The sequence below is a fragment of the Mustela lutreola genome, chromosome 9, assembly GCF_030435805.1.
Source record: "Mustela lutreola isolate mMusLut2 chromosome 9, mMusLut2.pri, whole genome shotgun sequence".
NCBI classification, from domain to species: Eukaryota; Metazoa; Chordata; class Mammalia; order Carnivora; family Mustelidae; genus Mustela; species Mustela lutreola.
Genome location: NC_081298.1, coordinates 35,245,711 through 35,271,399, shown reverse-complemented (window position 1 = coordinate 35,271,399; position 25,689 = coordinate 35,245,711). Strand labels below are relative to the sequence as shown.

The following is a 25,689-nucleotide window of genomic DNA, read 5'->3' as shown; positions in this document are numbered from 1 at the left end:
CTTAAAAAAAAAAAAAAACTGGTTAGCAAAAAATGTGCTTGGAAAATATAATCCTGAAACACTGGGAAGAGTATATTCCCACATCCTTTAAATAATTCAGATGAATTGGCTCAGGGTGAAAGCAAGCTACACTAATTTCTTTTAAGAAGCGTGTAAACAGGAATCATTCAGCTTATTATCCCCCCCCCAATATCTACAAAATACCCAAATACATAGCACTGAATTAATAAATATTTGTTGAGTAAAAATATGGTAAAGAAGGAATTGGAGGAAAGTTAGCAGATCAGTTGATCAAACACACCATTAGGGATAGAAAGGCAAACCTCAGAGTTGGAGAAGATACATATTAACAATCCATAGCCAATAACGGACTCCAACCCAGACTATGCAAAAAATTATAAATCAAATATAAAAGCACAACCCCATGGGAAAAAAATGGCAAAAAGTTTCTTCACATTGTATCTAATTGGCTAATAAACTTGTGACAATGTGCCCAACTTGATTAGTTATCAGAATAATGCAAATTATAACCATTATACAATACCATGTCTTCGGAGTAGATTGGTTTAAAATGAAAAGAGAGACAATGGCAATATTGGGGAAGATGTGGAGCAGTTGGGATTCTAATACACTACTGCCAGAAGGATAAATTGGTTCAGCTGTGTTTATAACTAACTGAAGTGTATATACATGTTCACCCAAAGACACTAAAGGAAATACACATAGCAACGTACTGATAATAACCCCAAACTTGGAACAGCCCAGATTCCTGAAGACATGAATTGTGGTATAATCAATGGATTATTCCACAGCAATGAAAATGAGTGAGCTATAATTGCATAAACTACATGTATGACTCCCATAAATATAATATTTGAATGAAAAAAGCCAAATATAAAAGAATATGAACTATGATTTCAAATACATATAGTTCAAATCCAAGCAAAATTACTTTATGCTGTTAGAGGTCAGGATGGTAGTTATTCTTGGGGGATATGCTAATTTTATGGGACCAAAGGGGGACTTCTTCAGAGGTGCTAGTTGTCTCAGTGGTCCCATGACTATCCATTACTTTGGAGATTTGATGGAAGGACTAATATGACTCAACATGAAGTAACAGTTCATGGTTTAAGATTTATTCTGGCAAAGGATACAGTGCAGGAATAACAGAAAAAATATATACATAGGTCAAGTGCAGACATTCTTGTATATCCTTTGCAGGGAATGCTTGGGTGCATCTTCTTCAGTTGTGAAGTACAAAGGCATTAATGAGGCTCTCATGTCTAGGACAGTTGGCTTGCATCTTGGGGTCCACTTCTTAAATAGAGTTGGTCACATCCCTGCCAAATGACTAGCTATGGTGTAAACCCCAAACCAGCCCCTGGGTGTACATCATGAAACTTGATATTTATTTGAAACATGCTGGTAATCTGGTTCATCTTGACCCAATGAGTTACCTTTGTAACCCAATGTTACCTTTCTTGCTCTGGGGACTGATCAAACGGATCAAATGGATATGTTTAGCTTATGCTTATGCTTATGTACAGATATTGTACTTTAAGCATTAAAAAAAAATTAGTCAAGTGCAATCCCAAACCATAAATTAGAACTCATTTGAGAAAATACTTTTTTCCCCAAGTTCTTGTAAGATTATTGAAACCCTGGGAGGTTATCAAAATAACATTAGAAAACCACTGGGGAATACCAAATATAAGAGTGATTCTAAATCTAAGAATTATGGAAGTAGATGTCAAGAGAATGAGGAAGAGAGTCAAATTCATAAGGTTGAGTTTCAGAATATGCGTAAATAGGCATGTAGCAACAACTTTGGAAAAAAAAATTGTATTTGGATGTTTTATCTATTCCTTAATGTGTTTAAAGTGTTCAAAATAGCTAAACTACAAACAAATTTGTGTTTGAGGTATTCAGTATAAGCAACTTAAATGATTGTATAATCTGTTAAAAGTTACCAAAAATGGGTTTTCAAATGCTTACTTCATATGTTTTTAATTTTAAAATTGAGTATTGAAATATATGCACAATAAAAAGTCACTGGATCTGAGTTATGGTTCTATTTTACTGTTTAATAATTATATGACTCTAGGCAAACCCTCTGATGTCTAAGAAAATATCAGAACACTTCTATAAGAAAACCCAGTTTTCTTATCTGTGCAATAAAAGGGAGCAAGAGCTCCATTGATACAGTCCTTGGGATCCTTCTAGCAGTACAAGTTAGTAAGTTATGGTTTCAGTACCGTTGACTAATCCAACAAATGCTTTGTGTATCTACTATGACCAAGGCAGTGGACTAACTGATGTGGGGAAATGAAATGCTGGAAAACAAAGGACTGCTGTTTTCAAGGGGCTCAGTTTGGTGAGCAACACATACACATAACACAATTCCTAGCAAGAGAGTAAGGCAAGAATGAGAGGAGACTGGGGAATCGAGAAGAACTATGGATCAGGTGGCACACCTGGAAAGGCACCTTTATGAACCAACAGGTTTCCAATTCAAAAGGGAAGAGTAAACTCATGTCCAGGGAACACTTAAACAAAGGATTCCATTGTGAGATGCTCAGCTTAACAGAAACCGGTCCATTCCTGCTGGCCTGAGGATTAATAAATGCATATGGAGAAGGGGGCAGTAAGGAAAGATTGGAACTAAATCCTGAAGGTCTTAAACTTCCATGAAATGAAATTTGTAGGCAATGAGGTCTAAGAAGGCTTTTAGGATGAGGAAGATATAATCAGCTCTGGTTTTCCATCCAAGATACCCTAGTGTCACAGGTTGGTTTCCCCAGGAAGGAGACTCTGAGGCAGAGTTTAATGTCTGAGATGTGTATTAAGGAGAGAATACCTAAGGGCAGAAGGGAAGGAGGAAGAGTGAGCAGAAAAACAAGGTGTGAATAATGCAGACCCTGGCCAACAGCCCTGGCCAACCCCAAAGGGAGCTCTGGAGCTAGAGTGACCCCATAGAGGTCACTCTACCAGGTCTTGGTATTTCCACACTGATTTGTCATTACTTGTGGGTGAACTGGGAAGGGCTGTGACCTCTTTGCAGCTGAGCCTGAATTGCCTTGTATTGAAAATCATCTGCCAACCATCCTTCCAGGGGCTAGGCAACAAGATAAGATCTTCCTTGAAAGGGGAGGTAGATGGCACATCACACACCCACCCCATCAATTCTATGCTTTAGAGTCACTTAGGGGCCTTCAGAAACCCAGGCTTCCCTCTGAATTGGTAGACATGGAAGAAAGCCAGACACTTTTATTCCAAATAAACTTCTCAGATGGTTTTGGTGCATAGAAGTTTGATCATTCATTATTCTTTTAGAAATTCATTCAAAACCCTCGAGTAAGGACTCTGGGACAGGCCCATGTCCTTTGCTTAAAGGTCATCTCTCCTGCCTCAAAGTATCTTCCTTGTATTTTGCAGGTAAGGAAACTAGTTTAGAAAGTTTAAGTGACATGCTCAAGGTCAAACAGCTGCTAAATATTACTGAGGCTCAAACTCTAACATTCTGCTCCAAGCTCCCTCTGTCTTACCCCTCTCCATCTCCCTCTTCTCCTTTTCTTGCTCTTCCATATCTCATACATTTAACATTTACTTGTGTATAAGTCATGTTGTTTGTGAAATGAAATGAAGGCCCTCATTATCCTTAGAAACTTTTCTAATGTTGTATTAGTGGCCCTTCTTATAAAAATATAAGCTTGTCCCTGTCATGGTAATAACAGATAGCCCTACAGTTTATCTGGCATAGATGGTCCCGTGGTGCCGACTGTGATCTTGGTAATAGCTTTTCCTTTAACTCACAATACCAGATACTGAAAAGAAACCAATGCTCTCTCATCTGTTTGCTCTGAATAAATCCTGCCTAGATCTTTACAAGACCAAGTGGGTTTTTCCAGAAAACAGAGAGCCTATTAAATTCCCCTCTAAGAGTCAACCTAGGCTTTAGGTAGCAGCAGCAAGGATGTGTTTTATTTATTTTTTATTATTTTTTTAAGATTTTATTTATTTATTTGACAGACAGAGATCACAAGTAGGCAGAGAGGCAGGCAGAGAGAGAGGTGGGAAGCAGGCTCCCTGCTGAGCAGAAAGCCTGCTGCGAGGCTGGATCCCAGGACCCAGGGATCCTGACCTGAGCTGAAGGCAGAGGCTTTAACTCACTGAGCCACCCAGGCACCCCAAGGATGTGTTTTAAATTAAAAAAAAAAAAAGTTAAAATGAAGATGCGGTAGGTTTAATGGGTCACAAACCTGTTTTTGTTTTGTTTTGTTTTGTTTTTGGTGGGTCTTTTTGGGTTTTGGGGGTTTTCTTTTTGGCGCAAGCACATGGTACCTCCTTCAAATCTCTGATCAACTCTCTGATCCTGTCTAAACCACTAGGTCTGCGCAAAGCAAAGAAAGGCGGCCAATAATCCCTCTGAGAGAGAATCCACGCTGCTCTCCAGGCTGACAACTTTGCTAAATGACAAGTGAGTCACAATCTTTCATCACATCGGCATGGCCTAGGGACCATGACTAAGGTGCTGTGGATAAGCTGTGGTAGATGAGGTTGTACTTTATTTTCCACTTTTCCACTCTTCAACCTCAAAACTAAACAATGGTTTATACAGGCATTAAGGGATAGCCTCTACCTGGTGGTGTTGATGATGATGTTCCTCTTACAGAAAGAAACCCTGGTGTTGATATTCGTGGGCATGCTGGGATTTTAGCAAGATAAAAGCAATTATGCACACTTAGGTAGGAGCAATTTACACAAGCAAAGGCCCTAATTGCTTGGCTAGCAAGCCTTGTACTTTCTGAACAGTATATATATTAGCAGTGAATATTTTAATTTTTCAAAATCTGGCTTCTCATTTGGAATCTGTAAGTTTGCTCTGGAGTGAAGTTCAACCTAAATCATTCAAAGGGATTTCATACAAATTTCACTGAAAGCCATAACCTTAAAGGTACACAGGTTTCCTTTTCAGAAAGAGGGTAGCGCTCACCAAATTGAATAAAGCAATTCACTGTTGCTTAAGGCCATTGGCGCTTAAAGCTCAATCCCACAGAAATTCAGCTGTACTTTTTCACCAATAAAATTCCTTCTTTTCTCCACTGACTTACAAGGCCACCATTATTACAAATGAAATTCCCATATAGAGTTGGGTTTATTTTTGGACTCTTCTGTGGATGTCTGTTTATTTCATGACCTGATCGCAAAATGTTTTCATTTCTTTTTCCTTCAGGCCAGAAAAAAAGAAAAGTCCTCTATGAGTTTTCGTCAACATAGACTCCTCTGTCCTCCCAGAATCATGCTCCATGTGTCTTCTCCAGCCCTGCTCCTGCTTTTCCTCACACATCTCTCCAGCCACTTTTTTCTTTTGTAGCCACTTTGTCCATCAACTGCTCCCATGCTGGTGTTTGCCCAAGTTCCATTTTTGACCGTTCTCACTCAATAAAAGTCTTTTCAGCTGTGTCTGTGTTTTGAGCAGACACCAAAACAGGTGTGTCATTTGCCTTCCTCCCGGAGCCTCCGATTTTATTCCTCTGACTACTTGACATCACTGAGTCCTGGGATGTTCTCAGTCCCTTTGATCTCAGCACATTTGAAAAAATGAGCCACACGCCTTCTGCTCCAAAGCCATTCTTTGTTTCTCATTAGCCATCTCAGTCAGTGGTCCCACCATCCAGGAAGTTAACCCAGTCAATTGCCTGGGAACCATCTCAATTACTTGTTACCCCTTATCACCTACATCCCTTTGAGTACAACATCCTTCTGCTTCTGCTTTTCTTTTCTTTTTTTTTTTTTTTTAAGATTTTATTTATTTATTTGACAGGGAGAGAGAGAGCACAAGTAGGAAGAGAGGCAGGCAGAGGGCTGAGCAGAGAGCCCAATATGCGGGACTCGATCCCAGGACCCCGTGACCCAAGCCAAAGGCAGTCACTTAACCAACTGAGCCACCCAGGCGCCCTGCTTCTGCTTTTTTAATATTTATTGAATCTCTTTCCTTTTTCCCACTCCTTTCCACTGCCATATTTGAGCCTTTGATTATTCCTCTCAGAAGCTACATCAACAGCTCCCCGCAGAGTCTTGCTCTATTCCAAGGCATTGCTGGGAGAATGGTATTTTAAAGATGCAAACATAATTAGGTCATCTGTTTTGTTTTATTTTGTTTTTATTGTGGTAAAATACATGCAACCTAAAATTTACCATTTTAATCATTTTTAAGTGTTGCAGTTCAGTGGTATTAAGTATGCTTATCTTCTTTCGTAACCATAACCACTATCCACATCTGGAACTTTGTTCCTACCCCCAAACTGGAACTCTGTATCCACTAAACAATAACTATCCTCCTCCCACTCCCCCGCCCGCCTGGTCCTTCCCTCAGCTCTAGTAAACACTATTTCCTGTTTCTATGAATTTATCTATTCCATGTACCTCATATAAGTAGAACCACACACTATTTGTCCTTTTGTGTTTGTCTCACTTGCATAATGTCTTCAGAGTTCATCCATGTTGTAGCACATCTCCATATTCCATTCCTTTTTAAGGATTGATACTGTAAGTATATACCATATTCTGTTTTTCCATTCATCTGTCAGTGGACGTGAAAGACCCGCGGATCCCCTTACCCAAGAATCCAACACTGCCACTGGATGCAATCAGCAAGAGGTTCTTTATTGTTACGCAGGCGCCTGCGGGTGGTCAGCAGCTCCTGCTAGCTGAGCACACCCGCCTGGGGTGGTGCCGGGTTTTTATAGACAGGTACAAACAAGTTTTGGGTGGGGCGCAACTGATTGGTTGACAGTTAGAACTTTTGAAAAAGGCATACTGTGGAGTTTGCTGATTGGCTTTGGGGACCCGCGCGCGCGCGCGTGCGCGCGCGCGCGAAGAGAGAGGCGCAGGAAGGGGGAACAAGCTGATTGGTTCTGAGGGCCCGCGCAGGGGAGGAGAGAGGCAGGGAGGGGGAACAAGAAAGGGGAAGGTAGGAATGCCATCATGGCGTCTTCTATTATTTCTATAAGCCAAGCAGTTACAGAAGGGCAAAAGAGCAATTAATAAGCAATTAATAACCTAATTTACGCCTAAAAGCCAGCGGTTCACAGAAAAGCAAACAAGCGGTTAGTTATCCTATCTATCTTCTAGGGGAGGGGTCTTTCAGACGTTTAGTTTGTTTTCACCTCTTTTTTTTTTTTTATGGATAAAAGACTATGTTGTTATTTGTGGATTGATTTCAGCACAAACTTCCTTAAAACACTTTTTTAAAAAATTTTATGCACTTTTAAAAAAAATTTCTCTTCAGCATAACAGAATTCTTTGTTCACCTCTTTTTTTTTTTTTCAAGATTTTTTAAAAAAAATTTTTTATTTACTTATTTGGGAGAGAGAGAACATGAAGGGGAGAAGTCAGAGGGAGAAGCACACTTCCCGCTGAGCAGGGAGCCGGACTCAGGACTCGATCCCAGGTCTCCGGGATCATAACCTGAGCCAAAGGCAGTTGCCCAACCATCTGAGCCACCCAGGTGCCCCTTGTTTTCACCTCTTGACTATTGTAAACAATGTTGTGATTACTGGTGTAAAAACTCCTGTTCAAGTCCCTGTTTTCAATTCTTTGGATGTATACTCAGAAGTGGAATTGCTGAGTCCTAGGGTGATTCTATGTTTAATTTTTTGAGGAACTGCCATACTGACTTCCACCGTGGCTGCATCACTTTACATTTCCATCATTAGTACGCAAGGGTTCCAATCTCTCCACATCCTTGCCAGCAGTTGTTTTCTGCATTTTTACACACACATAAACACACACACGCACTTATTTGTTTGTTTATTGCCATCCTAATGTGTATGAGTTAGTATTTCACTCTGGTTTTGATTTGAATTTCCCTGTGATTTTCAGCATCGTTTCATGTACTTATTGGCCAGCCATATATCTTCTTTGGGCAAATCTGTTCAAGTTCTTTGTCCATTTTTAAATTGGGTTGATTGGTTTTTATTGTTGAGTTTTAGGAGTTCTTATATATTATGCATATTAACCTTTAACATATATATGCAAATATTTTCTCCTGTTCTATGGGTTACCTTTTATTCTGTTGATTGTGTCCTTTGCACAGATGATTTTAACCTTGATGGAGTGTAGTTTATGTAACTTTTCTTTTGTTGCCTGTGTTTTTGGTGTCATATCTAAGAAATCAGTGCCATATTGAAACTCATGATAATTTTGCTCTTTGTTTTCCTATAAAAGTTTTATAGTTTTTGGCTCTTATATTTAGATTTTTGCCCCTTTCAAGTTAATTGGTATATATGGTGTAAGTTTAGCATCCAACTTAATTCTTTTGTAAGTGGATATCCATTCAGTTTCCCCAATACCATTTAAAAAGTCGGTTCTTTCCCCATTGTATGGTCTTGGCACCTATGTCAAAAATCATTTGACCATATACTTGGGGGTTTCTGGGCTCTTTATTCTATTCCATTAGACTTTATATCTGTATGTCAGTACCACACTGTTTCAATTACTTCAGCTTTGTAGTAAGTTTTGAAATTAGGAACTGTGAGTCCTCCAGCTTTTTTCTTCTTTTCCAAGATGGCTTTGTCTGTTTCGGTCCTCTGAGATTCCAATTTAGGATAAATTTTAGTTTAGTTTTCATACCAGGATAATACTGGCCTCATAAAATAAGTTAAGAATTACTTTCTCCTCTTCTATTTTCTAGATGAGATTGTGTGAGAGAGGTGTTAATTCTTCTTCCTGTGTTTGGTAGATTTCTCCAATGAAACCATCTGGGCCCAGAGATTTCTTTCAGGAGAACTTTTTAATTATGAGTTCAACTTTTATTAGTGATTATATTAATATACTAATATTTTGAGGACTATTCTGATTATATATTTCATCTTAGTTGTGTTTTTAGTAGTGTGTGGTTTTGAGACATTGTCCATTTCTTGTGACTTTTGTTGTTGAGTTTGTAAGCATAAAGATGTTCAAAGTATTTGTTTATTATCCTTTTAATGGCTGTAAAATCTATAGTTATTGTAGAGGCTGCTTTTAGGCAAACAAGCTTGAGTGATGGAATCTAGAAAGAGCCATTAGGTGACCCACCTGAAAATATCCATAGGCCCTAACTAACCAATGGGCTAGTTACAACCAGGCACAGTTAACCAAAAAGGGAAAATTCTGTATGTTGCCACACCTTCTCATCTTCCTCCTTTAAAAATAGCCCTCAACCACTGCCTCCTTCTAGCCAGCACCTCTTCTGTTGTAATGCCCACCATTTCCTTGTAATGTATCCTATAAACTTCTATCTTCTTTGTTCTGCCTCAGGTGAATCATTTCACTGCCCAAACCCCAGTCCTCCACAGGATTGTTGCCCCACATTTGGGTTCCTCATCTCATGGGGAGAGATACTCCATTTAGACACCACAGTTATTACTCCTACTTCATTCCCCATACTGGTGATTTATGTTTTCCTTTTGTTTTTGTCTAAATTAGTGAATTTAATCCAGGCTCACTCTGATAATCTATTTTCACTCAATCTGTATATTTGTGATGTTGTAGTATGCCACAGAAAGGGATGATATTTTTAATTTTTTTGAAAAGAATAATAATTTGTTTTTAAAATATATACATTCATTATTAAAAATTTCAAACCATTCCAAAAAATATAGAGAAGAAAGTAAATAATCAACCAAAATCTTCCCATCAGAAATATCCCTTGGAAAAAATATACAGTGGAAAAAAGACAGTCTCTTTATATGTAAAAGAATGAAACTCGACCATTCTCTTACACCGTACACAAAGATAAACTCAAAATGGATAAAAGACCTCAACATGAGACAAGAATCCATCAGAATCCTGGAGGAGAACATAAGCAGTAACCTCTTCGATATCAGTCACAGCAACATTTTTCAAGATATGTCTCCAAAGGCAAAGGAAACAAAAGCAAAAATGAACTTTTGGGACTTCATCAAGATCAAAAGCTTCTGCACAGCAAAGGAAACAGTCAAGAAAACAAAGAGGCAACCCATGGAATAGGAGAAGATATTTGCAAATGACAGTACAGACAAAAGGTTGATATCCAGGATCTATAAAGAACTCCTCAAACTCAACACACACAAAACAGATAATCATATCAAAAAATGGGCAGAAGATATGAACAGACACTTCTCCTATGAAGACATACAAATGGCTATCAGACACATGAAAAAATGTTCATCATCACTAGCCATTAGGGAGATTTAAATTAAAACCACATTGAGATACCACCTTACACCAGTTAGAATGGCCAAGATTAGCAAGACAGGAAACAATGTGTGCTGGAGAGGATGTGGAGAAAGGGGAACTCTCTTACACTGTTAGTGGGAATGCAAGTTGGTGCAGCCACTTTGGAGAACAGTGTGGAAATTCCTCAAGAAATTAAAAATAGAGCTTCCCTATGACCCTGCCATTGCACTACTGGGTATTTATCCCAAAGATACAGATGTAGTGAAAAGAAGGGCCATCTGTACCCCAATGTTTATAGCAGCAATGGCCACGGTCGTCAAACTGTGGAAAGAACCAAGATGCCCTTCAATGAATGAATGGATAAGGAAGATGTGGTTCGTATACACTATGGAGTATTATGCCTCCATCAGAAAGGATGAATATCCAACTGTTGTAGCAACATGGACGGGACTGGAAGAGATTATGCTGAATGAAATAAGTCAAGCAGAGAGAGTCAATTATCATATGGTTTCACTTATTTGTGGAGCATAACAAATAGCATGGAGGACATGGGGAGATGGAGAGGAGAAGGGAGTTGAGGGAAATTGGAGGGGGAGGTGAACTATGAGAGACTGTGGACTCTGAGAAACAATCTGAGGATTTTGAAGGGGCAGGGGGATGGGAGGTTGGGGGAGCCAGGTGGTGAGTATTGAGGAGGGCACGTATTGCATGGAGCACTGGGTGTGGTGAAAAAACAATGAATTCTGTTATGCTGAAAAGAAATTAAAAAAAAAAAAGAAAGAAATAGCCCTTGGTTTATAATATTCTATAAATCTTCCTCTAGAGAGAGACATAAAAGTGTAAGGTTATAAAAAAAATAAACTGAAAGGTATTCTTTTTCATATATGGGTGGTACCACTTATGTTATTTTAAAACTAAATTATATTTAATCTTAACTAAAATTAAATTTAAAAATAAAAGGAAAAGAAATGAAAATGTTCCTACAGCATTTTCTAAACTTCAGAAAAAATGTTACTTTCACAGAAAAAAGTTATTTTCATAAGAAAAGTTTCTAAACTAGTCCTTTAAAGATAAGAAAAATGGGGCACCTGGGTGGCTCAGTGGGTTAAAGCCTCTGCCTTCAGCTCAAGTCATGATCCCAGGGTCCTAGAATCAAGCCCGGCTTTGGGCTCTCTGCTTAGCAGGGAGCCTGCTTCCCCCTCTCTCTCTGCCTGCCTCTCTGCCTACTTGGGATCTTTGTCTGTCAAATAAATAAATAAAATCTTCAAAAAAAGAAATAAAGATAAGAAAAAAGACTGAAAGAGCTCAGTGAGATTGGAAATAGGATTTCACAAGATGTCAATATATATATATCAGGTTTATATGAAGCATATGTAACTATGTGCTTCAACATTAATAATATCCATTGACCTCTTGCTGAGGAAAATGAGGAAACCATGGTCCTTAAATCTCCTCAGAACTCCTCTCTCTCTATCTGCAGAACTTAGTAAATTACACAAAAACATTTATATGGTCAAGGTTGTAATATTTGTTCTGTTTTAAAGCTCCCAAACACATAGTTTTTAGTCTCAGATTTATTTAAAAACAGATATAATTCTCCTCATCACATTTGACCATGGTTTCATCATTCTTAGGATTTGTTTTTTAAATTTATTTCTTGGGTGAGTCAATGTCATGGTCAAGTAGGATTTGTTTTTCAAGGTTTAAGTGTGCTATATATCCTGATTTGTTGTTTGAGAATAATTAACTGCTATCTTGAAAAGCTGAAGAACAGACTGGCTAGGCGAAATAGACATCCTTGGGTCACTGTTTTTTTCACTCAGAACATTCCCCCAGGCATTGTATGATGCTGTGAAGCAATCAAAATGCAGCCTGATTTTCTTTTTCTTGTATGTCAATTGCCTTTTCTGCCTGGATGCACCAAAGATTATTTGTCTTTGAAATTCTATGCCTTCACCAGAGTATATTTCAACTATGTCCTTTTGTTCAGAAAATTTAAGACTCTATTTCAAGAAATTAACTTCTATAATATCTTTGATTAATTTTTCGATTCCATTTTATTCTGCTTTGTTGTTGTTTTGTTGCTTTTAACAACACAGGTTGTAAAAAGTGGCTGGTATGCTGGTAAATGAAAACAACTAAAAATTTCTGATATGTACTGTTTGTCAATTTGTATGCTGTAAAGTCTCACACAGTGGTTGATTTCAAGCTATCAGTGTTGTTACCAAATATGGAGTTAGGAGCTCTTGCAGACTGGTGCAATCCTTTATGTGTACATATGTTGGATCTCCTTTGTTTGACTTCCATATAATTTTCCTACAGGGTTTTATACTTTTTTTTGTTTTTGTTTTTCTTGGTAGCTAAGTTCTGTCTATCACTGGATTTCAGTTGTGTTTATTTTCATTTCCTATTCTTTTACCTTTTGAGTTGTTTAATGACTTTTCCCTCTCCCCACACCCACCCCTGCCAAAACTCTGCCAGGGTCCCTTTCATTTCTGGTCAGATTTTTTCTTCTTTAAATCCTTGTATTTCTTTAAGAAAAAAAATTTTTTTTTGGTCAGATCATATAATCTTTGCCTTTTTAGAACTTTGGAGAAATTTTTATCTGATCTTTTGTTCTGTTTCCTGGGGGTAATTCTCCTTCAGGTGAAATTTTCTCTTATGATTTTTGTTTCTGCTCCTTGAAACATTAATTTCCAACCCCCTGTCATGCCTCTCCCGTCTTATCTGAGCAAGTGTCCTGTTTCTTTCTGGAGTCCATGTTGGTTCCTTTGTAATTGTGATGAATCTTGAGGGATTCTAGCTATTTGCTGATGAATAGCATGATTGAGAGGGAATGTAAGCTGGGGTTAGTCTGAATCTTGGCTCCTCAATGTGGTCTTAAACAATCTACCAAAGTTCTCTACCGCTCATATATATCTTTTCACTGTGTTAATAAGGCTGGTTGGGATTAGTTTCCCATGAAATATTCACTAGCAGATAACTTTATTGTATTGAAAAATGCACATTTCTAATTACTATTTAACTGCTATTTCCCCCCTCAGAAATTACAAAGCACAAATGCAGATTTTGACAGTGGATAAAATAATGTCTTAAATGTTAAGGAATGAATACGTGTCAGTTCAGGAGGTCATAATTAATCATTTTACACATAAAAGATGTATGGAGCCAGATAACTAAATAGAAAATGTATTTCTAGGTGCCTGGTGGCTCAGTCAATTAAGCAACAGATCTTGATTTCAAGACCTCATGGGTCTTGTGATTGAGTCCTGAGTTGGACTCTGTGCTCAGGGAGGAGTCTACGTGAGATTCTCCCCCTCTCCCTCAGTTCCCTCCCCCATCCGCTCACATGTGCTCTCCCCCATCCCACCCCCAAATAAATAAATAAGTCTCTAAAAATATATATAGAGAGAAATAAATGTACTCTTGTTGGTTTGTAAACTCAGGAGCTTCCTGGTGAAATCTGAAACTGGTCTCCACACATAGAGGGCAAGGAGAGAACAAAGAAAGAGGCCACTCCAGATTGGTAGGCAGCAGTTTTAATAAGCAAGAGAATTTACATGTGAGGCTTGCCTTAACTGGTGCAAGATGAGCAGATCTCCACACATACCCACCAGAATCTTAGAAGTTTACAGAGGCCTTAACTGGGTTAAGTCACATATTCAGCAGGTGGACCCAACAATACATTACTCTCTAAGGTTGTGTCCTTGAAACTGGCTCCTACTGTGGGAATGGTGGGCTGAATGTACATTCAGGGGTAAGGAGTCTCTGATTGCCCAGGTCCAGATGGTGATTTAATTAAAAGTCATGTCCTTTCAGTGACTGCCTCCAACAACTTCTAATCGCTGATTATAGGTTATTTTCCAAATGTTAAATTTCTGAGCCATGGAAAAAGTCTATTACTTATTTAAAAATACAGTTTTTAAATCCCTCTGACAAATCGATGCAGTCCTACTTTGTGTATTCAAAAGTGCTGTATTTGATCGTTCTTAGTGTGGTGGACAAAGTAATGTTCTACCCAAATCCCTCTTAGGTGAAGGATCTGTTACCTCCGTTGCAGGGATTACTGATGGCCGATGGCCTTCGGGTGTTCTCTACTTTAGGGACTGCCTTAGCTTCAGAGAGCTGCTTCATTTTCAAGTTCATGCCCATTCCAATACAGGCAATTGATTAATGTTTGTATATAAAGGACCGGACAACTCAAACCAATTCTCGACTACTCTGAAGGGTCATCCTAGCTCCAGAGCTCCCTGGATGGCTGACCAAGACTCATCGGCCTGCATTATAACTTGAATTCTACCTCTGTCCATTCCTGTTTCCTGCACTTCCCAACCATACCTCTTGGTCCTTAAGCAACAAACTCTCAAGAAATGATACTATATAAAAAGAAACTCCCTAGGTCTTAATGCAATGCAGTATGTCCAGAAATAGTATTATTATTAATTTATAAAGTTTACCTTGCATAACTCCTAAATGAATCTAAAGACAACTATGAATAATCATAGTATGTAATCAGTTAAACAATCACACAAATGCAAGCTTTGTTTAACAGGTAAGATTTTTTTCCTGTGATTAAAATCCAGTATTTCAAAGCAAAATTCTAACTGATAGCAATCACAAAGAAGACCTCTATGAAAATATTTTCTAGTTCTTGCATCTGTGCAAGCACATACAAGGTCAAAAATAGAAAATATTTATGCAAATAATGGTGGGAGTAGGAGCGGTGGGTATATGGTTAGGCCTATGTGTGTGGCTTAGAAAATAAAGAGGTAGACTTAGAGATTCTTATTCCTTTGAACAGAAAAACAAGGCTGATATACCAGGACATATTTAGCCTTTGTACATAGGAGTATTGAGGGAGAAAAGTAATTACCCATTTATCCTATGGTTCCTGCTTTGATACTACAGCTACTGTATTGAGGGTACCGAATGAATGGAAAACAAGAGAGAAATGATAAATACTGTACCATCAACTATAAAACTGTTTAGAGTTATTGAGTATAATAGGGTACAGATGGTTACAAACCCTTCTTTTTAATTTGCTGTGCAGTTATGGAATCAGATACCATATCAGTAACTCATGACAATATTGTTGGGGCAGCTAAGGACAGACAAGGGTAGAACTTCTTCATTTCCAAGGTTGGAAACTCATGACTGGTTTTGAGAATGTCTCTCTCTCACTATGCCAAGGACAGTGAATATTCTTGACATTGCATGAGCCTTCAGAAGCTGCAAAGAGAGTGGACAACTAGGGGATTTAATATGAACCACAAGATACCATTGCAAGCTTCAGCCCAAACATCACTCATCAGAAAGCCCTGTAATCTCTGTCAGTCTTCTTAATTGGGCAAGCCCAGCCTTATCATGGCTTGTGTAATAAATTCGGCACTTGGATGCCCAGACTGAATTTTTGTCCTAGCTCAAGAAAGGCAGGGGGACAGCCAAGGGAGACTGGTTCAGACTTCAGGAGAGCAGCTCAAGCAGCAACTAGTTTGCTAGCCAACTAGCAAAATGAGCATGGAGAGGTCCGGGAACCCATTGTTCCCCTAAGCCTCAACTTCTAAGTCAGAAAGTAGCTAGTTGGTACTGGGTGCCCAGAGCCAGCCCTAGTGTGATTTCTATCAGGGCTGCACAGCAACCCGGTTGTGTGTGTGTGTGTGTGTGTGTGAGCGCGCGCGCGCGCGCGCTTTGCAGGACCTTTACTTACTAGCCAAGGCACCCTCTCTAGGCAGAAGGAGCCTCTCTGGATGCCACAGACCATTTCCGGGCTGGCTTATTGAAGGATGGCCAAAGGTCATAGGGGGTGTTCTCTAGAGTCCTGCTGCTCAGTGTGGTCAGAGGACCATGGGCAACAGCATCACCTGACTGATGGCTTGTTTAGCTTGTAGAACCTGAGGCACCTGGACAAACCCAGTGACTCTGAATTTGCATTTTAATCCTGTGGCACGTTGAAGTTTGAGAAGCACAGGTCCAGGTGGTAGCAAGGGGGTTAGCGGAGGGATCTGCCTCTCAGCCCCGCCTCCTCCCCCCTCTTTGCTCTCCTCTTTAGCAAAGCTCGGCCCCGCATTGGTCTTGCACAAAATTTCTGCGAACCCCGAGTGTATGCGGAGGGGGAGTGCAGGAGCTGCCCCGGCGCCGGGGTAGGGCAGCTGGGTAACTGGCTTGGCAAGGGGCTGCTTTCTCCCAGCTCCCGACTCCGCAGAGTGGAGACACTCCCCCCGACTCCCCCCACCCCCCACCGCAGCTGCTACTGCCTGCCTCCCGCCGGCTGCCGCGAAAACCCGGAACAGCTGCGTGCGCTCGTGGAAAGTCCTCCTAGGGGCGAAGCCGGGCAGCTGGGCATGCTCAGTAGCTGGGGGAGGCTTGGGTGGAGAGTAGAAAGCCGCGGCTCTGCCTCCCACCCCCTCCCTCTGGCCCCCGCCCCCCTTGCCCCTACCCAGCCCGTAGTAGTTGCCCGGCGTGCGCCCGCGGAGACCGGGAACATGGCGCTCCGAGCGATGTAACAGCCGCGGAGGAGAAGCGGAGGAGGCGCCGCCGCTGCGCTGACAGCCAGCCGCCAGGTAGGCAGGCGCGCCAGGATGGGCTGCCTGGGTGGGTAGCCGCGCGGGGAGGGGCGCTTGCGGGGATGCGCCCGGCTGGGACCCCGGGCATCTCGCTTCGCCCGCGGAGGATGCGAAGCGGACATCTGACAGCGCGCGATTGTGCATCGCCTAGGAGATGCCAGAGGCTGGGGACCGGCGGGCTGCAGGGCAGGGATCCGGGGACCGCCCCCACCCCCCATGCGCTGCCATCCAGCCTGGGCTCTCTGCGGGTCAAATAAAGGATAGTTCCTTTCTGCCGGGCGAGAGGGCGCGGGGGAGACCCCCGGATACCAGTTTTGGGAGTGCGCTGGTCCCCCGGACCGCTAGCGAGCCCCGCACCGGTTCTTTGTGTATACAGCCGCGCACGCCCAGGGGGGAGCCAGGGTGTTTCTCCCCAGGCGTGTTGCACATATTGCCAGGGCAGGATTTCCGTATGGTTTTTGTCTCTTGGCAGGTGTGGACTGGAAGATGTAATAGCTGAACCTTTATGGGGCTGTGTTTTCCTTTGTTACTTGCCTTGGTGTGTATGTGTGTGTGTGTGTGTGTATGTGTGTGCGCGCGCGTGGTGGGTTGTAATGGAGAGAGAGAACTTCTGCTCGTGGGCACGGGTGTGGGCAGAGCGTGGAAGAGGATCTCGGTTCCAAACTCTTGTCAAAATCGCGTGTGGTGTCGGCCTCCTGGAGGGTAAACTTGAAAAGTCTAAAGATCATCTGTGCTGGGTTTGGAGAAGCGTGTTTGCCCTTCTCGAACCCATGTGTGTGTAGCTGGAGGTTTAAACATGGGACTCGAGTTAATTCAATATTAGGTATCAGTTAAGGGAATTTGAACCAGTGGGGCTGCTTGTGGTGGCCTTTTTTTTTTTTTTTTTTTTTTTTTTTTTTTTTTTTTTGTCAAATTAATAGAGAAGTTGGCAGGAAGCCAGGAGAAAGTGTTATCTTTAATAGCTGGTGACAGTTTGGGAGGTTAAATACACTTTTGGGGAAATTGGGAAGCCTGGCTTTGTACGGGGTTCTACCAAGAAATAACCATGGGGTCTTAGATAACTCACAAAATCTCTCAGCATGTCCCTTTTCTCTTCTGGGGTTGGTGGTCTGTAGATAAAATGTCTCTCACCTGATTCCAGATGGACAAGACACTCTTGAAAAGCCCCTCCTACACTAGAAGTCTATGAAACTGGCACCCCAGAATAACAGCTCTGCCGCCTTGTATTTCTATATCTGTTATATTCAGCACAACTCCCTGAGTTAAGGAGAGAAGGTAAATTTAGAGCATGCTTTTATTTTTTACTTTATCATTTAAGGGATGGACATCTGTGACTATGATGTTTAGAGACCCTTTCCTCCGTACTTATTTATTCTTTTGGTCTCCTTAGGTGGCAAGAATGAGTCAGTATCATCAAAATGAAATGGGGAGTGCTTGAGGAAAATGCGTCTAAGTAAATTAAAGCCGTAAATGTCCAATCTGATGGTAATACCTTGAGTTGCAATACGTAATGTGCGAAGCAGAAATGCTGCTGATAGAAGCAATCGAGTTGATGGCAAGTTTATTGATAGTATTGGTCTTAGAATAAGATTTTTGTGTTCCTCTGGGAAGGGGTGAAGATTGGTTATACTAGATGCCTGCAACTTGGAATTTTGTTAATAAATGTGAGTTTTAATTGCAGGCGTTGAAAACAGTTTGGCAGCTCCTCTCCTTTGCTTCAACACTGCAGGTGTGAGAGGCAGGTGTTCCTGGGCGTGGTACCATCTTGGTGATGAGACAGCTGAGTTTGGGCTCTGACTCCTCTGTTTTTAACTCTCTGATCTTGGGCAAGCTATTTTACTTTGTGGCACCTTGGCTTCCTCCCCAATCCTGGGGACAGAGATTTACCTAAATGGGTGGGTGTGTGGATGACTCCTAAACCACCAGAAAAATGGTGGTGACCCCCAGAAGAGGAAGGAAATGGATATTTATTTAACATGTGTGTGCCCTGTGTTAATGCTAGTCAGCCCCAAACAAGTGATCTAACTCTCCAACTGTTTGCTTCCTAGGGCTGCCATAACAAATTGCCAAAAACCAGGGAGCTCAAAACAAAATTTATTCTCTCACTGTTTTGGAGGCTGGAGCTCCATAATCAGGATGCAGACAAGGCCATGTTCTCACTGAAGCCTCTTGGGGAGGACCCTCTTTTGCCCTTTTCCTTCCTATGGTGGCCCCAGGTGTACCTTGGCTTGTGGCAACATAGCTCCCAATTCCTATGTCCATCTTCACATGGCAAAGTCCCCCCCTCCTTTTTTTTTTTTTTTTTTTAATTAGGCAGACAAAGATCACAAGTAGGCAGAAAGACAGGTAGAGAGAGAGAGAGAGAGAGAGGAGGAAGCAGGCTCCTTGCGGAGCAGAGAGCCCGATGTGGGGCTTGATCCCAGGACCCTGAGATCATGACCTGAGCTGAAAGCAGAGGCTTGAGCCACCCAAGTTTCCCCTTCTTATAAGGACACCATTCATACTGAATTTAGGGTCCATTGCAATTCGGTATGACCTCCTCTTGATTATACCAGCAAAGATCCTGTTTCCAAATAAGGTCACATTTATAGGTTCTGGTTAGGCATGAATAATATTTGGAGGATGCTATGTGTCAGCATGCCTGTGATCTGTGTTTAATGACCTGATTATTTCAGCATAGGACTAAAAGGTAGAGTATTATGGCTTTGGAAAAGATTTTCAAGGTTATTTAATCCAGCTAACATATTTGATGTTTCCCAACCATGGTAAGGAAGAGCAGTATTTAGAGGTACTAGACAAATACCACTTATCTGAAAACCCTGCTGCTCCAGGATCTCAGTCTCCTACAGGTGACCTACCTGACACACCCTGTCCCAATGGCATTCGTTAATATTGCCTCTTCTCTTTTTGCTACCCCACTGACTACAATGCAAATAAGCAGCAGAAAACCAAATTGAATGAGAAAAATGACAAAAGCAACAGATACACCCCAATCTTAACACCTTTCTAATCTTTCTTATCTTGGTGAATAACACCACCATCCATGGTGTTTCTTTAGCCAGACTTGAGAATTGTCTTTGACACCTTCATCCCGTGCCCTCCAAATCCCAAATCATCACAAAGTTACATAAATTTTATCTTCTACATGTATCTCTAGATAGATTCTTCTTTCCATCCCCACCACCACACCATCAAACCTCAAGTCATCATCTCTCTCCTGGATCACTAGCATAACTTTCCAGGAAGACCCCTGGCTCCTTGCTTGGCCCCTCCAATCATTCTTCAAGGACAGATAGGATCGTGTCATTTCCTTGCATAAAATGCATTCACATACTTGGGATGGGGTCCAGAGATGGTCTGAGCCTTGGATTTACTTAGCCAGCCTTATCTTGGGCATCCCCTCTTGCTATTAACATTGATCTCATGTCTGTTGGCTATCCCAAGCGCTTCCCTTATACCTTGCCAGGGCAAACTGTACTCATCCTTTAGGCTTCCTTGGTCTCTCTTTCCCAGCAGCCCCATTCTCCTTATCACCCTTCTAATTTTCTTCCATAGCCATGAGGCTCTTACCTTAATTTGTAATTTCCTATTTATTTCTTTGGATATTTAATTTCTGTAAACTCTAATGGCCATTTGTTTTGTGTCTTGCATGTAAAAGATGCTTGGTATTGGCAAATGAGTGAAAGAATAAATATTCTTACAGCATTTTCCTGTGCCAACTTAAAGATCTGATTTTTTAGAAACTTTTTTTTTTTTTACTAACTTGTATAAAAAGAGCAATTGAGAAACTCATTCTGATTTCAAAAGAGGAGTATTCTTGGCTTTAACAAATGCATCTTCTAAGAATTGGTTTTAAGCAAGCGGTTTAGAATTGAGTCAAAATATTTTCTAACAACAGATGTTTTTGTAAAACACATCAGTCAACAAACACTTCACAGATACCTATTGGACATTTATATTTGCCATGTTAGGTCTTAGGGGGACAATGGAGCACTAGACTTTTAGCTTTCTAGAGATAAATAGCAAATAATAATGTGTAGTAATAACATTTATTCAGCTTCTGTCATATGCTAGCTTCTCCTCAGTCCCTATCCCTATCATTACTAGAGATAGGCTTTCTGTCTTTCCCATAACACAGAACCCAAATCACATGCACGATAAATACCCCATGAATTAATAATTAGTAGATACTATTATCCTGATATTTGAAAATAAGAAACTTGGGTTTACCTGTGGAAAAAGGAACCTGCTCATACACAGAAGAACATGCATTTGTTTTTTGAATATATCCAGGTGAGCCCTGTTCTACTTTAAAAATCATCCTGCCTATGTCTCTTATTTAACCCTGTCTCTGGGGTTAAATAAGAGACTGCTGTTCATACACGAGCAAGTTCCTGGTATGTTTCTTGGTCTTCTACAGTAATCACAATTCTTAATCGGCAGCTAAATTTTTTCATTTGTCTATTTAAATCAAGTGAGAAGTGACTGAATGGCTCATTCAGCACACTTCTGGGTAGTTTTGAGAAAAGCAAAACTGAGTACCCTGTGGAAAAGAATGTGGTTCAATGCAGGACTACAAGGCTACATTTTGGGTTTCTAGGATGGCCGCAATTTCATGTAATCTTATTTCATGAAAAGTGATTTTTTTTTTAAGTAAACATTTAATGCATATGTTTAAGGAAAACTTTTCACCTAAGTAGCAAAAAAAAAAAAAACCCAGACATTGTGTCTTGATTATGTGTAGAAGTGAAAGATACACAATTGAGTCAACTAAAACCTGAAGAAACTAATAAGAGCTATTTTGGTGAGATGGTTAGTTATAAAATTCATGTTTAAGAATCAGTGGTGGGGCACCTGGATGGTCCAGTGGGCTAAGCCTCTGCCTTTGCTCAGGTCATGATCTCAAGGTCCTGGGATCGAGCCCCACTTTGGGCTCTCTGCTCAGTGGAGAGCCTGCTTCCCCCCTCTATCTCTGCCTGCTGCTCTGCCTACTTGTGATTTCTCTCTCTGTGTCAAATAAATAAATAAAATCTTTAGAAGAAAATTAAAAAAAAATCAATGGCTACCCCGAAATACTGGTCTTCACTGACTACAAAATACAATAGAGAAGGATTTTGTTCATAAATCCGTAAAAATGTAAATTTAAGAAACATAGGAAATGTATGGAAAATATTTGGGAGTAATAAGAAGCATCTAAAGACTTGTTTAGAAAGCTGTAAGATTTTACTCAAACACATAAAATAAGAAATGAACAAATGAAAACATGCTATTCTTAAGGTAGAAAGATTTTATGAAATAGTTACTTTTCTACAATCAATCATACAATTTTATTGCTTGGGGATTTGGGGAAACTTGACGAAATGATTCTAACATCAAGCCACAAGAATTACTACAGGACTAGAGTCAAGAAGATTTTGCTAAAGAATGTATCTGGCGGTGGTTTGCCCTTACAGAAATAAAAATCTGGTCATTGAGCATCACTGTAGACGTGTAGTTCTGGTAGAGGAATCAATAGATAGCTCACTGGAATAGAGTAGCCTGGAAACAGACTCAGGTCGTTTTAGAATACAAGTGTGATAGATAAAGCTTTCTGAAACGGGGGTGGGGTGGGGTGGGGGGTGGGGAATTATTCGACAAAACCAAGGCACTACACCAATAAGTAGAAAACCGTCAACTAACAACCTCTGTTTGCAAAATTCACTGAATTACAGATATATTGGAAAGTTGATCTGCCAGGTGAGAAACAAAGCTAGAAGAAAATACTTAACAATTAATGCAAAGAATGGCAGAGCAAAAGATCGCTTTGAGTATATTTTAAACTTTCATATGCAAAAATATACAGTTTAGAGCAGAAAACAATCATGGAGAAAAATATTAACAGCAAGCATGACAGAACAGTTAATAGAATAATTGCACTGAAGAACTCTTGCATATCAGTAACTAGAAAATAACACCCCAATAGAATTGTCTAATTATCTGAAGAAATGATTTGAAAGGATGAAATAAAAAGGCTAATTCACATATTTAATATTTAATATTCACATATTTAATAAATATCATTTCTATTAACCACAGAAATGCAAATTAAAACAAAAATGTGATGCCATGTTTCATGTATTAAACAAGCAATACATAGTATATATATGTATGTATTTATATATATATGAATATAAATACTTAGTACCAGGAGGGATGCAGTGACATTTTCATTACTGCTGGTGGGAGAATTACGTGCTACAGCCTTCCTGGAGGACAGTTTTAAAAGCATTTGACAAATATTTTCAAAGTTCAAATTATTTGACACAGTCATTTCTCTGGTTTTTAATTTTAATTTTAGTCCCTGCTGAGGAATTCGTTGCAGGCAAAGGCAATAAAGAAATTACCCTTAAAACTAAAAATTGGGGGGGGCTGGTTGAAGATATTTGAAGGTCCCAAGAAATAATAGACAATTACGGAGTATTAAAAGTGATCCTTTCAAAGCTTATGTAGGGGGGCGCCTGGGTGGCTCAGTGGGTTAAAGCCTCTGCTTTCAGCTCAGGTCATGATCCCAGGACTCTCTGCTCAGCAGGAAGCCTGTTTCCTCCTCTCTCTCTGCCTGCCTCTCTGCCTACTTGTGATCTCTGTCTGTCAAATAAATAAATAAAATATTTAAAAAAAAAAAAAAAAAAGCTTATGTAGGGATGTGGAACAACTTCAGTTTTTTTTTTTTTTTTTAAGATTTTATTTTTTTATTTGACAGAGATCACAAGTAGGCAGACAGCTCCCTGCTGAACAGAGAGCCTGATGCGGAGTTCGATCCCAGGACCCTGAGATCACGACCTGAGCCGAAGGCAGAGGCTTAACCTGCTGAGCCACCCAGACACCCCAACTTTAGTTTCAAGTGGAAATAAGCCAGTGCACAATGATGTGTGTTTTGTGAGATGGAAATATCCTATAGGTGTGTAAAAGCTGGAACAAAAACAAAGTTAGTGTCTAGATGGTAGAATTATGGCTTAGCTTTTCTTTTTTATACCTTTCTGAATTAAAAAAAAATAGTCAATAGCATTGTCTTATGAATCAAAAAAAAAACCCCATTATTTTACAAATATGGTAGTGATACACACTCAGGTTATAATTATTCATTTATGTAACACATTCATTGATTATCTCTGTGTCAGGAGCTCTGCCAAGTGTATCAGCAATGACTCTTAGTTTGCATGCAAATGAAACTGTCTAACTTGAGCAAAAAGAATTTACTAGAAGGTTATCAGAGAGCTAAGAGAATTGCCAGGAATTGGGGTGGGGTGAATGGCAAAAACAAAAAACAAAAAACAGGCTTGGAAGCAAACCAGAACCTAGTTAGCTCCAGGCTCTAAATACCTTAGAAAAACAGGCTCCATCCAGGAATAGGGCTGCTCAGGGCTGGGCCACAGTCTAGGGTAGTTATACCTGGACTCAACCTCCCCTGCAGGCCCCTCCTTACCCCCCAACCAACTCAGCCTCTGGGCATCCAGGAGGGAAGGGCACCTCAATTAGCAGGCCCACTGCCCCCTTTACTAAAAAAGAAACAGGAAAGATGGGTGATAACCAAAACCAAACCAACATGAAAAAGACAATTAAAAAGCCCATTACCCCAGGATTTATAGGCCAGCAGGGTTGAATAGCAGCCTGCCTTCTTCCTCCTCCTCAGAGAACATTTGAGATGTGGACAGACAGCTACTATGAGGTTCATGATGCTGTGTGTGTGTGGTGGTCCCTCACCCAGGAGATGCTGTTTTCTCCTGGAATCAGCAGGGACATGTCCTGCAGATGGCTTTCAGACTCGATCTTTGGGTATGGGCGGGAGTTTTGAGGGGAGGCCCCATTCTCCAGTGAGTTAAGAACCAGTGGGAAGGATTATCTGATCCAGTTTCACAGAAGCAAGAGGTATAGTTTAGAAATGGATGGGGGTGCCAGCACAAGTCTAAGCCTGTTTTTATTCTGACTTACATTTAGCAAGTCCTGTAGTAATGATTTTGAACTTGTCCACCATGAATACTGTGGTCTCAGTTCAAATAGCTTGGTACGTCATTCCAAACATCCATAGGTAAGTTGGTATTCTTCCCCCAGTTCTTGTCATAAAAGGAAATGTCTGTGGCTATCCGGGTAATTTCATGCTCAGGTTCATGTTGCTTTTGTAATTATTTATAAACTTTTCCCCAAGGAAAGACTTGCCAATGGAAGGGAAAAAGGGAAATTGTTCTTCGGTGGCACTAAAAACAGGACCGAGAAAATCTTAAATTCCTGGGAGAGGCCCCCACCCTAGACATTGCCCTGCAGAAAACTCAGCTGCTCTGTCCCCCAACTTCTGTGTACCTGCACAGCCACCCCCAACCCCCCCCAGTACCAAAGAGCCCTTGTGCCCCTTGGTCCCCCTCTGTGCTCTGCTGTGCTTACCCAGGTCTTGGATTTCGCTGCTCAAAAGGCTCCTGAGCCCAAGGGTGGCTGAGCAGAGACTGTTGGTGGGAGGTGTGGCTGGAGCTCGGGACAGGAGGAAATTATAGTCCACACACAGGAGCTGGAGGTTAGGGTGGAAAGAGCAAGGGGACCAGGCAGGAGGCTGGGGCTCCTTACTCAGCTGGGTTCTGGAATTCAAGAAATTGGAATTTAAACTCGGCTTCTAGGTTGCTATGAAGGCATGCTTGTCAAGCTAGGCAGATAGAACATATTTAATAAGTTTTAGCTTGATTTATCATATGTAAATGTATAATAATTAAGACTCCATTTATGCTTTTGTAATCATTTAATACAGCCTTCCCTGAGGAAAGACTTGCAAAGGGAAGGGAAATGTTAGACTTGGGCCGGCTCAGTTAAGTCTTTTAGAAAGATGGTACTCAGTTGTGTACACACACACACCCCCCAATTAGCTACTGGTGCAACAATACAGAGCAGGAGAAAAGTGGGTTGC

The 25,689-nt window shown here is 40.7% G+C and overlaps 1 protein-coding gene across 3 annotated transcripts in view; it reads left to right on the top strand.

Moving 5' to 3' along the window:
* The first annotated feature begins 16,204 nt into the window (after positions 1–16,204).
* PAK5 (p21 (RAC1) activated kinase 5) overlaps positions 16,205–25,689 on the top strand; it is a 295,578-nt gene continuing 286,093 nt past the window's right edge. Inside the window, exons 1-3 of one of the 3 annotated variants that reach the window (XM_059134012.1) lie at positions 16,205–16,760; positions 17,905–18,038; positions 18,154–18,248. The gene's annotated coding sequence lies outside the window, so the exon portion shown is untranslated. The remainder of the gene's footprint in view (positions 16,761–17,904; positions 18,039–18,153; positions 18,249–25,689) is intronic. The other 2 variants (XM_059134011.1, XM_059134013.1) reach the window with 2 other exon arrangements.